At 31.7% G+C, this 13,405-nt stretch overlaps 1 protein-coding gene and 6 non-coding genes across 38 annotated transcripts in view; all 7 read right to left on the bottom strand.

Annotated features, from left to right (window-relative positions):
• Nucleotides 1–10,879, bottom strand: part of LOC131623970 (uncharacterized) — a 43,666-nt gene extending 32,787 nt beyond the window's left edge. For 9 of the 32 annotated variants that reach the window (XM_058894978.1, XM_058894984.1, XM_058894997.1 and 6 more), the window contains exons 1-3: nt 5,717–10,448; nt 4,765–4,895; nt 4,455–4,585 (exon numbers count right to left, since the gene is read on the bottom strand). The gene's annotated coding sequence lies outside the window, so the exon portion shown is untranslated. The other 23 variants (XR_009290384.1, XR_009290385.1, XR_009290386.1 and 20 more) reach the window with 15 other exon arrangements.
• LOC131623983 (small nucleolar RNA Z101) lies at nt 283–378 on the bottom strand. The gene has a single exon (XR_009290399.1). It is a non-coding gene; the product is annotated as a small nucleolar RNA Z101 (small nucleolar RNA).
• LOC131623985 (small nucleolar RNA snoR14) lies at nt 5,987–6,070 on the bottom strand. The gene has a single exon (XR_009290401.1). It is a non-coding gene; the product is annotated as a small nucleolar RNA snoR14 (small nucleolar RNA).
• Nucleotides 7,879–7,965, bottom strand: LOC131623997 (small nucleolar RNA snoR14). The gene has a single exon (XR_009290412.1). It is a non-coding gene; the product is annotated as a small nucleolar RNA snoR14 (small nucleolar RNA).
• On the bottom strand, nt 9,050–9,145 carry LOC131623982 (small nucleolar RNA Z101). The gene has a single exon (XR_009290398.1). It is a non-coding gene; the product is annotated as a small nucleolar RNA Z101 (small nucleolar RNA).
• LOC131623975 (small nucleolar RNA Z101) lies at nt 10,298–10,391 on the bottom strand. The gene has a single exon (XR_009290392.1). It is a non-coding gene; the product is annotated as a small nucleolar RNA Z101 (small nucleolar RNA).
• On the bottom strand, nt 10,484–10,569 carry LOC131623986 (small nucleolar RNA snoR14). The gene has a single exon (XR_009290402.1). It is a non-coding gene; the product is annotated as a small nucleolar RNA snoR14 (small nucleolar RNA).
• Nucleotides 10,880–13,405: the final 2,526 nt, after the last annotated feature.

Genomic DNA, 13,405 nt, shown 5'->3' with positions numbered 1-13,405 from the left:
GTTATTCGGGTCCGGATTCTTCAATCTCTCGCAATCACAACCAACATTTCTATTACCTCCTTTCTAAATTCAGCTATGACAGTGTCACACGTCACTAGTGCCAATGAAGGGACAGTATAATATAATTCAATCACAAATCAAGTGATCCATCCATGTAGCAATGACCAATTCATTCTAGTACTATGATAATTTTAATGCTAAGGTCATTTTAGATTAGATGGATCCAAAAAAACAGAGAACAAAACACAGAAACAAACTAACAAACAAAAAAATCCATAGAACTTAGGGCATCAGTTTTCTTCCAAGGTGATATTAACATCAAGATATTCAGATGCAAATTACCCATTTACACCATTTCAGATTCATCATTTTCCCAATTCTTATAACTAGTTCAGACATTCTAGTTGTTGTTTTGACAATTTGGTTTTACATAAAACCATTTTAGCTTTTTGGGTGGATATTGATTGAATATCAATTATTTTTTTTAAAGGCCGTAACATTAAATTCAAGAAAAGTTGTAAGGCATAATATATGCCATTAGAATACAAATCCCATGCATGAGATACTACTCCCGGAAGCAAAACAAAATATGAGTTACAGCTTGTCCACTTCCACACGCCTCATATTCCCCAAATAGAAAACCAGAATATGAGCCAAAGAAAGAAAAAACAGCTATTATGCACTACAGCAAAAATAAAAATGCTCAGCAGGTCATGTCCCCAATAAGCTCCACCAACCAAGATTGATGGAAAAACAAACACCAACTAGCATCCTAACTAACCACAAGAATAATGAGAATTACTTAATAATTCAAACACTTACTCCGACCAAACAGACGTATTGACGATCAGTAATTTTTTAGAATTGATCTCGATACTTTATCAACATTGTAAGCAACCAAATGGATTTGATATCCAATTAACAATAGGATAATGAAATCTAAGAGCTTTATACTTTAGCCAATTCTAAGACATCATTTGAATAGATACTATCAGCCACCTGAAGAAAATGTGAGAAACAATATCTCTTTTTTCGCATCCAAACAAATACGTAACTTGAGACTCATCCAAAACCCCCCTCTTAACCTGGTTGTCTTAAGTAGGGACTCTATTTTGCCATATTCTCCAAACTAGTATCAATACTTTAAGCAGGATCAGATTACTCCACGCGGCTGTAAATTTCCTCATACCATCTCTTGTGCTTTCCATCAAAATTGAGGAATAGGCTTCCTTTACCAAATAAGTTATTTCACACCAATTCAACTTATCTTTGGAATCTTCCTTCAGCGCATTTCTTTGAACTTTCTCTTTAATTTCTTCAAATTTTCTTTCCATTTCACTAGAGTTTAGCCTAGTTTAGTCTAAAACCAACAAGGCTTGCATCCATTAGCCAATGAGAAAACCTTGGGATTTAACTATAAACAAATTTTTAATACATAGTCAATTTTAATAATTTACAACTCATGAGAACTCTTTAAACAAATGTCTTAATCTAAGAGATATCTCCTCTCTTGATTTATAGATCATACCTAAAATATGATAAGTATTACAAGAAATTATGCCACAAGTGTAGAAAAATAAATCAGAGTTCAGGAAGTTACAAAGTTGTGTATAAGGAAGTAATGTGTATAAGACTGATTTCAAGAAGGACAATTCTACCACTAATAGATAAGCGGCATTTATTCCACTTGGACAGTCTTCTCGATATTGCATCAATCACCAGTTTTCATAACTCCTTTTCATCTATGATTACCACCCTAACCACCCATAGGAATGTCCAAATATTTGAATGTTGTAGTTCAAACCTTACAATCTAACACATTTACTACTTCGTCTTATGTATAGGAAGTTACTCCTTTTGACATTGGCAAGTTAAAACCTTCAGCTGCTTTCAAAAATAGAAAAGGCAGTAGAGGATCAACTTGCCTTAGTTCTCTACTAACTTCAAATTCTTTTGCGAGGCTTCTGATGACCAACACTGAAATAGTTGAAGTTTGACGACACTCTAAAATCTGGCCTTTCCATTTATCGTTGAATCCCTTTTTCTTTTCCATCATTAAGTTCTTAAATATTTCCAATCCACAAAATCATACACTTTTTTTAAATCCACTTTACACATCAACACTTCTATTTTCCTCCTATTTGCATCATCTACTAACTCATTTGCTACGAGTATTCCACCTACCATCTATTAGAATTGCAAATCAAAGATAATTTTGCAAATCAAAGAAAACTTTAGCCACCACCTCCAATCTATTTGCCAATAGCTTTATTAAAACTCTCTACATGCTACCAATTAAAGATGTCGGCCTAAAATGGTCCAGCTTCACCAGATTTTTTATCTTTGGAATCAATACTAAAAAAAATGATTAGCTTCATGCACTATTTTGCCATTCAAATGAAAGTCTACTTTAATTCCTCCACAAAATTCATCTATGAGAAAATGATTATCTCCATCTCAAATGTGTTTAAATTCAAAATTCTGCATAACCAATCTTTTCCTCTTTTGCTATCTAAATAGACCTGAGAAATAATAAAAAACTTCATCCTTTATCTCATGAACCCCTATCTATTTTGTTCCATCTACTTCTATACAATTAATCTCATCAATTTTTCTTCTATACAATTAATCTCATCAATTTTCTTCTATTTAAGAGGCACGAGTGAAAGAACTGTTAAAATCTCCTATCACGCAACATCTAGCACCTGACCTGTTTTTTATTTGATCAACTCCATCAATTTACTCCATAGCAACATTTTTCCAACAATGATTAATCCAAACCAATTAATCAAAACCATGATCGCCTTGATTAGTCTTATAAGTCTCATTTTACTTTGGCCAGCCACTTAATATTTTAACAAAATCAACAGAGCCCCTTAAAATAACCAAAAAGATTTTAAAAAACCAATCCTAGAACTAGATCCAACGTTGTCTGTGACCTCAAGTAATAAGCAAATGATTAAAACTAGAACACAATATCTTGCACAACCAACGGATTTAATCCCAATGAAGGAACAATAATATTAATATAATATAATTCTATCGCAAATCAAGTGATCCAGCTATGACAAATTCATTCTGGTACAATGATAAATTTAATGATACGGCCAATTTAGATTAGATTAGATGGATAAAAAACAGAAAACAAAACACAAATAAATATCATAGACTTTTGGGACTATTTTTAGTAGACAAATTCATATGCTTTTTCAAATTCTACTTTTAACATCTTTTTTTCCTCCTATTTGGCCTACGGCGAATTGCGAATCAGGGTTCACAGTTCTTTTTTCCTCCTATTTGGCATTTGGCGATTTACGAATCAGAGATAGCTTTTATATCCTTCACCTTCAATCTACTTGCATATAACATTTCTAAGATTTTCTAGATGCTGCCAATTAAAGATATTGGCCTAGCTTCACTTTCTAGATGCTGTCAATTAAAGATATTGGCTTAGCTTCACTAGATTCTTTATCTTTGGATTCAATACTAAAAAGCATTAATAGCTCCACGCACTGTTACGCCATTTGAATTAAATTCAACAATGAATATGAAAGTCTGTTTTAATTACATCCTAAAGTTCATTAATAAAACTGAAATATATGCTATGAATCAAGGAACTTCAAACTCTCAGAATCCCAAACATTTCTTATTTCCTTTCTCTAAGTTCAGCTATGAGAACATCATTTTCTTCATCTCTAATGCCTTTAAATTCAAAATTCTGGTCTTTCCCTCTTTTTGTCTCTAGATAGACTCAAGAAATAACTGAAAACTTCATAATGCATAATGCGTTTCACACCAATATTTTGGGTGGATATTGATTGGATATCAATATTTTTTTTGAAAAGGCGGTAACATTAAATTAAAGAAAAGGTGTAAGGCATAAGATATGCCAGAATACAAATTTCATGCATGAAATACTGCTCCCAAAAGAAAAACAAAATATGAGTTACAACTTGTCCACCCCTACACGCCTCCTATTCCCCAAATAGAAAAACAGAACATGAGCCAAAGAAAAAAAGGCTATTGTGCACTACAGCAAAGATAAAAATGCTCCTTCCAAAGATTATCCAAAAAAATAGTTAGCAGATCATGTCCCGAATAAGCTCCACCAACCAAGGTTGATGGAAAAACCAACACCAAGTAGAATTCTAACAAACCACACAAATAAATATGAGAACTACTTAATAATTCAAGCACTAACTACGACCAAACAGACGTATTGACGATCAGTAATTTTTTAGAATTGATCTCAATACTCCATCAATATTGTAAGTTTGTAAGCAACCAAATGGATTTATATCTAATTAACAATAGGGTAATTAAATCTAAGAGCTTTATACTTTAGCCAATTCCAAGACACCTCGATACTCCATCATCTGAAGCTATTGTAATTGGAACATAGGATGACACACTTCTATTCATATTCGAGAAGCAGAAGCAAAAGAAACGCTGACCTGTCATTGTTATTTTCAATCCGACTCTTTTACGATGACATTAGAGCTTGACTTGTTATCTCCGATCATTGCATTCTTTATTTCTCCTCCTATGAGACTCGATATGTAGTCGTTGTCATCACGGATGCTTACTGCAAACATTTAAAAGTAGTAATCAAACTTATAACCACGTCATACAAATAGCATATAAGTTCACCCACTATCCTAGTATAAACAACCTGCAACATATAATAGCGTATTCATGTTACGCCAACTGTTCACCAGCAGGATTAATTTGTTTAGGAATTTTGATAGCATTAGATGTCACTACCTTCTGGTTGTCCCTCTACTGCGACCTTTGCAAAAATAGGCAGATCTACCGGCATCAAATTGACAACACTTGGCAGGTAGATACTGAGATGAATAGAGACAGGAGATATTTGATTTGATTTCCCAGCCATCCTGTTAGTCCCAACAATTTTCACAATCTTCCAAATGTAACTCTAAAATCAAAATGCATTGCAAGACATACAGAAATCGACACCACAACATATAGATAACACATAGACATTGTAAGTTGAGTTATATGACATTGGATCATCAAACAAAGCATTGTAAACAAATAATAGTTAATCATACTATGTGAATAGAATGTGTGAGAAATAATTATCTTCCAAATGGCGGTATCAGCAATATTAACATGGGGATTCATGTCTCACCTCCACTCACAGATCTGCCCTAACAAACTTTATCGTCGACATCGGCATCACATTGCCACTATGGTTTTCATTGTGAGTCGATGTCATCCCGATCTGGGAGCTTTGAGTGACGCAAAACATTCACAGCAGCTCTATGCAACTGCACATTCTACAAACACAGAACATTGTCCATCCATTTCACCTATAATAATCAGACCCCCTCTGCTCAAGAACACTACTCGATAAGAATTCGCAAACCGACTAAATTATACGATGTAAATTTACGCCATAAGTGAAACTTTGACGGAGATTTCTCCCAAAAGCTGTTTCAACATACTCAATAAGTGAACCAAATTCATTTGATATCCATCTTCTCTACCATTACTCATATGTGCAGGTAAACATGGCAAAATCAAAATCCATTACAAACAACAAAAGAATCAAATAACTCAGGTCAGACAGCACATGAATATTTATTATATGTTTTGTAATTATTAGCTCGCAAATGTTTAACCAGCAAAAACATTACTGCATCAATACATAGTATATGTTAAAAAGCTTATTTGTGGGATCGGTCAATGTTACCGGGTATTGGAGATTGTGAGTCCTTCCGATTTATAGTCACATCCTGTCTCGAGCTTCTGAGTTGCATCATCTTGTTTGAACCAGTCGCGACATGTATCTCATTTCTCGAGCTATACTGCACTTGCGAGTTTCATCGGACTAGTCGCAATGTTCTCGAATCTCTATCTGGATTTGGAAGAGGACTGACGAAATACAATGACCATAGATTCAATATAGCCCCTGCTTTTCTTCAAGAAATAAACAAATCAAGCACAAGAGGGAAATATGAATGCGATCAGAACCTGTCGGGATTCATGAATTACATCAAAGAATATCAGTGGATTGACAGACAATGAATTTCTATCATCATATCGCTTTTCTTTTCCCTCTATGTATTATCACTTGCCAACTCTGCAACATTAGACAACTATAATCTCATGTCCCTTTAAAATACTATTGCCACATGATTTTACAAGAAAATCAGTCAAATGAAATGAATAATTCTACATTCTCAGTCAAATGAATCACCAATGCCTTAAATGAAGCATTTTTGTTCTTGATTATAAATCAAACAGTACCACTAACCTCTTTTTCAAGATTTTTCCTTTTATTCAAGGAGTCCAAAAATGTGATTCAACTCCACTTCCTAATTTCATGCCCAACCTTTCAAAGAACCAATTTAATTTAAAGTCCCACGACCCACTTTCTACCATTTTTATGTCCTGCCACCAAGCTGACCTCATTCTCTCAATTTTACTCCCTTTACCAAATATTTCACCATATTTACTTTTTAAAACCTTAACCCACACACTTTCCTAATAGAGTTTGGTTGAACACCCTTGAATTATTTTTATGTTTTCCAATCTTCCAACCCACGAGAAATTTTTAAAGAGAGTCAAATTAGAAATAATGTCTAACAGAGCTTTAAAGAAAGAAATGAAATAGACCCAAATTAGAAATAATATCTAACAGAGCTTTAAAGAAAGAAATGAAATAGACCCGTAATGCGTATAACAAAGTTTAGAAGGATGATTCGGCCACATGTAGATAAGCACTAATTATTCCACTTGAACAATCTTCCTGACACTATATTAATCACCAATTTCAATAACTTCTTTCTTATATGAATACAACCATCAGAAACATCCAAGTATTTCCGACCTTAAATTTATTTGTCAATAGCTTTGCTAAGACTTTCTACATTCTGCCAATTAAAGATATCGACGTAAAACCGTCTAGCTTAACCAAATTCTTAATCTTGGTAATTAATGCTAAAAACCATTATTTAGCTCCATGCACTATTTTACCAATTGAATGAGATTCAACAATGAGACTATGAAAGTCCGCTTTAGTTACATCTTAAAACTCCTTAATGAACCCAAAATTTATGCTATCTGAGTCGGGGCTGTTCGAACTCTCCCAATTCCAAACAACATTTCTTATTTCCTCCTCTCTAAGCTTATCATCTCTAATGTGTTTAAATTCAAAATTATGCATAAACAGTCTTTCCCTCTTTTGCTTTTTGAATAAACTTGGGAAATAATTGAAAACTTCACCCTTTATCTCTTGAACCCCAATCTATTTAATCGAATTAATCTTATTAAATTTTTTCTTCTATTTACCCGGCACCCGAGAAAGAACTTGGAATTTGCATCCCCTTTTCTAAGCTATTTTGAGCGTGATTTTTGTCACAATATGCCACAATTCAGATTCAACATTTCAAGTAAATGTGTTGATGCTACTCTTTTGTCTTTGATCTCCTCTTCAGAAAATGATGTACTTTCACCTTTTTTCCAATTCACTTGAGTTTTTCTTTCAATATGAATACCGCCATCCCTGAACTTCAACTCACTCCAACATTTGAGTACACATAAAGGTTTTGGTGCACAATTCCTCCTTTTCTCGAGAATTAGAATTGGACATTGACTAGTTTTATCCAAACACCATGGAAAACATTCTAGGCAATTGACAAACCATCCCTTTGAAAATATAAATCTGCCAATACAACTCATTTAGCCATATCTAATTTGGACCATGTGAATCTTTTGCAAATTAACATGAAATCTATCAGTTCTGCAGAATTTTGATAACAATTCAAAAACTAAAAATAATTGGTAAAGTTGCATCACAAAATTGAGAAACTCAAGAAATAAACAAATCAAGCACAAGAGAGAAATATGAAAGCTATCAGAACATGTCGGGATTCATGAATTACATCAAAGAATATCAGTGGATTGACAAACATTATTAATCCTTTAGAATACTTTAGCGTCACCGAATTCTCAATCTTTGGAATCAATGCTAGAAAAGCATTATTAGCTCTACATACTATTTTTCCATTAGAATAGTTTAGCGTCACCGAATTCTCAATCTTTAGAATCAATGCTAAAAAAGCATTATTAGCTCTACACACTATTTTGCCAATATAATAGGTTAGCGTCACCGAATTCTCAATCTTTGGAATCAATGCTTAAAAAGCATTATTAGCTCTACACTTTTGCCATTAGAATACTTTAGCGTCACCGAATACTCAATCTTTGCGATCAATGCTAGAAAAGCATTATTAGCTCTACATACTATTTTGCCATTAGAATAGTTTAGCGTCACCGAATTCTCAATCTTTAGAATCAATGCTAAAAAAGCATTATTAGCTCTACACACTATTTTGCCAATAGAATAGGTTAGCGTCGCCGAATTCTCAATCTTTAGAATCAATGCTAAAAAAGCATTATTAGCTCTACACACTATTTTGCCAATAGAATAGGTTAGCGTCGCCGAATTCTCAATCTTTGGAATCAATGCTTAAAAAGCATTATTAGCTCTACACATTATTTTGCCATTAGAATAGTTTAGCGTCACCGAATTCTCAATCTTTGGAATCTATGCTAAAAACGCATTATTAGCTCAACACACAATTTTGACATTGGAATTTTTTAACGCCACAGAATTCTCAATTTTTGGAATCAATGCTAAAAAAGCATTATTAACACAACACACTATTTTGCCATTAAAATGAAATTCAGCAATGAATATGTGAAAGTACGCTTTCCAAAAACTACTTAATAAACTTTAAATTTCTGTTATTCGGGTCAGGATTCTTCAATCTCTCGCAATCACAACCAACATTTCTATTACCTCCTTTCTAAATTCAGCTATGACAGTGTCATTAGTGCCAATGAAGGGACAATATAATATAATTCAATCACAAATCAAGTGATCCATCCATGTAGCAATAACCAATTCATTCTAGTACTATGATAATTTTAATGCTAAGATCATTTTAGATTAGATGGATCCAAAAAAACAGAGAACAAAACACAGAAACAAACTAACAAACAAAAAAATCCATAGAACTTAGGGCATCAGTTTTCTTCCAAGGTTATATTAACATCAAGATATTCAGATGCAAATTACCCATTTACACCATGTCAGATTCATCATTTGCCCAACTAGATTCATCAAGATGTTCAGACATTCTAGTTGTTGTTTTGACAATTTGGTTTTACATAAAACCATTTTAGCTTTTTGGGTGGATATTGATTGAATATCAATTATTTTTTTAAAAGGCCGTAACATTAAATTCAAGAAAAAGTTGCAAGGCATAATATATGCCATTAGAATACAAATCCCATGCATGAGATACTACTCCCGAAAGCAACACAAAATATAACTTACAGCTTGTCCACTACACACTATTTTGCAAACAGAAAACCAGAATATGAGCCAAAGAAAAAAAAAAGTTATTATGCACTACACACTATTTTGCCATTAGAATTCTCAATCTTTGGAATTAATGGTAAAAAAAACATTATTAGCTCTACACACTATTTTGGCATTAGAATACTTTAGCGTCACCGAAATCTCAATCTTTAGAATCAATGCTACAAAAGCATTATTAGCTCTACACACTATTTTGCCATTAGAATAGTTTAGCGTCACCGAATTCTCAATCTTTGGAATCAATGCTACAAAAGCATTATTAGCTCTACACATTATTTTTCTCAATCTTTGGAATCAATGCTACAAAAGCATTATTAGCTCTACACATTATTTTGCCATTAGAATAGTTTAGCGTCATCGAATTCTCAATCTTTGGAATCAATGCTACAAAAGCATTATTAGCTCTACACACTATTTTGCCATTAGAATAGTTTAATGTCACCGAATTCTCAATCTTTGGAATCATTGCTAAAAACGCATTATTAGCTCAACACACTATTTTGACATTGGAATGTTTTAACGCCACAGAATTTCAATCTTTGTAATCAATGCTAAAAAAGCATTATTAACTAAACACACTATTTTGCCATTAAAATGAAATTCAGCAATAAATATGTGAAAATACGCTTTCCCAAAACTACTAAATTAAAAATTGAAATTTATGTTATTCGGGTCAGGATTCTTCGATCTCTCGCAATCACAACCAACATTTCAATTACCTCCCCTCAAAATTCAACTATGACAGTGTTATTAGTTCCAATTAAGGGACAATAATAATAGAATTCAATCGCAAATCTAGTGATCCATTCATGTAGCAACGACCAATTAATTATAGGGATCAAAACACAGAAACAAACTAAGAAACATAAAAATCCATAGAATTTAGGGCATCAGTTCTCCAAGGTTATATTAACATCAACCATATTCAGATGCAAATTACCCATTTACACAAGTTCAGATTCATCATTTGCCCAATTCTGATAACAATTCAAAAACCCTAAATAATTGATTCAACAAATCGAGAAAGTCGGGAAATCAAGAAATCAAGCAAGAAAGGGAAATATGAAAGCGATCAGAACCTGTTGGGATCCATGAATTAACATCAAAGAATATCAGCGGATTGACCGACAAATGAATTTCTATCATCACTTCGCTTTTCTTTTCCCTCTATATTACAATCCAAGAAACCTCTGTAAAATCAATTGCCTGTAAACCGAAACAAAGCAAGATCAGGTACGCATGTAAATGGTTTTCATAAATTGAAATTCAGATAGCAAAATAGATTTTACTGTGTCGAAAACGAAATTGCCTGAACAACTTTATGAATTCTTCATCCCAAAACTGAACGCAGAACAAAGCGAATATAAGAGAATGAAACAATAGATAATTGTAGCTACTAATTAGGGCTTAATAAATTTGGGTCGGGTATAAACAATGCAATGCCAATTGGATCGGGTTATATTTCATGGGCCCAACAACGCATCTATCTACACCTTATTTTTCTTCCAGAAATTTCTATCTAGCACTTTTACCTATTACTTGTAGGGGTGTAAGCGGATCAGAAAAAACCAATTAAACCGACTATCCAAACCAAACCAAACCGGAAAAAAACCGATTGTTTCTGGTTTGGTTCCAAAACCGAACCAAACCAATGAAAACCGATGTTGTTTGGTTCGGTTCTCGGTTTTAATTTTTAGGAACCGCCAAACCGATAAACCAAACCAATGACTATAATTTCGCTCTAAATCTTTTATTTCACCCATCATTAAGCCCAAATTTTGTATTGGTTCAACCATTCTTTATATTTGTTTATATTTCCTTATATCCAGCAAAAACACGCACCTATAACCGAACTCCAAAACGTAAATAGTAGAAACCCTAAGTTACAAAAACTTGTTTTCACCGAATTAATACTCTTGCCGCCCATTGCCATTTTGGCTCTCTACCGTCGTTCTAATATGTTATGGCCTTCTTCTTCGTGTTCAAGTTTTCTTCGTTAGTTTCATATATTTTTTTAAACCTTTTTTGTTTCTTCTTCAACAAAATTACTTTTAGTCTTGTTACAAAATGGTTTTGATATATTTTTGAGGTGTGAAACATGTTAATTTAAGCATATTGAAAAGTTTTGTTGTTATTTTTGTGTTTTATTTGTTAAGCTTAATTTCTAATCTCTTCGCAAAGTTTTGATGTCAAGTTAAAAAATTTATATTTGATAGTGAACTTATTTCATGATGTAATACAAATCATGTCGATGTTTCATATGAATTAAGAACTTGTAATATGTTAGAAACAATAGAGCATGAGATAAATTACATGAAATCTATTATTTTAAAAAATAATAGCATAAAATACACTGAAAAACACAATAGTGAATAATTCACTTATGAATATAATGTTTGAAAAAAAAACATTATAAACCGATTAACCAAACCAAACCAAACCGAACCAAGCCGGTTCATTTGGTTTGGTTCCATTTTTGAAAAATACTAAAAACCGAACCAAACCAAACCGATAGAGATATCATCGGTTCGGATGTTTTTTTTACCAAAAACCGGTCCAAACCGATCCGATTACACCCCTAATTACTTGTATATTAAAAAGATTTAATTTATATTCGTCAACGGTATACATAAAACGCTAACTCTTTTTTTTTTTTGACCAAAAACTCTCACTCTTATTTACTGACAAGTGAGTATAAATATATTATATGATATTACAACCAATTAATAGATCTTCCTATATTTTGTGTTTGGTCAAATAAACTATGATAAAATATTTTTAACAATTTTGTTTTGAAAATTCAAATAAAAGTAGAATTTTTTTATTATGGTGTATCTTCATTTTTTTTCTATTTTACAAAATATGTTTTATCTTAAAAGTTAAAACATTGTTTGATTTCACACATTTCAATATAAAAATTTAAAAACAATTTAATTTATTAAAATTTTATATCTAAAATTTGAATACTAATCAATATTCCTATTGTTAATCAATATTCCTATTGTTTATACTAACAAAGCAGAATAATAAAATTTAATTCTTTTCACAATTACTTACATCATTAATAAAAAATACTATTATATTTTAACTCTTCAATGCTAGTATTTGAACTTTTCAGTTAGTATTATATTTTATTATTCTCATTAATAATTTTTTACTTAATAGTTAAATTTTGTAATTTCAAATACTATTAAAATACTTAAAGGGTCGTACTTTTTACTCTAAGTTCTTACCTTTGAACTAAATATCATCATAGTTCATTATTAAAAAATCAACGATTATTTTAAAACTATTAATTAAAATATATGGTTTTTTAAATAAACTAATTATTTTTTTATATTAATTTCTTTAAGGATAAAATTTAGGTACAGTTATTTAGGTATGGTTCTTACTTTTTTCCAATGAAAATGTGACAAATATACTTAAATATCATTTAGTGAGTGAAAATAAGAAAAATTTACATACGTGTAAATGAAATTATACATATAATATTTTCATTTAGAAATAGTAAGAACCACATCTAAAGAATTGTACATAAGTTGTGTTCTTTCTTTAATATACAATTTATTTAAATCCGTGAGTTAAATTTATTTAAAATTCATCTATTACTTTTAAAAACTTTTAACTAATAATTTAAATTCATTTAATTCTCATTTAAACCATAATCAATAAAATGAATTGATTGTATTTAAAAGTAAAATGTAATATTTAAATACAGCTTTTTTTTTTAAATAAGGTTAAAATATATAGATAAAAAGAAAATGGTACACAAAAAGAGATGGGGACTATACCAAAACTCTCTCAACCCGATGTAAATCGGAAAAAAGGCATACTGAGCCTATTCTTTACAGAATATGTCCTTAAAAATAAAGGAATAGAAGTAAAATGAGTAAAATCAATCATTGATAAACCAAAATTAGCAAGGGCATCTGCACAGCTATTCCATTCTCTAAATATATGAGACACTACAAAATTCCAATGCAAAACTAA

The sequence above is a fragment of the Vicia villosa genome, unplaced genomic scaffold, assembly GCF_029867415.1.
Source record: "Vicia villosa cultivar HV-30 ecotype Madison, WI unplaced genomic scaffold, Vvil1.0 ctg.000089F_1_1, whole genome shotgun sequence".
NCBI classification, from domain to species: domain Eukaryota; kingdom Viridiplantae; phylum Streptophyta; class Magnoliopsida; order Fabales; family Fabaceae; genus Vicia; species Vicia villosa.
Note: the sequence above shows the minus strand (reverse complement) of the source record. Positions and strands in the feature narration are given on the sequence as shown.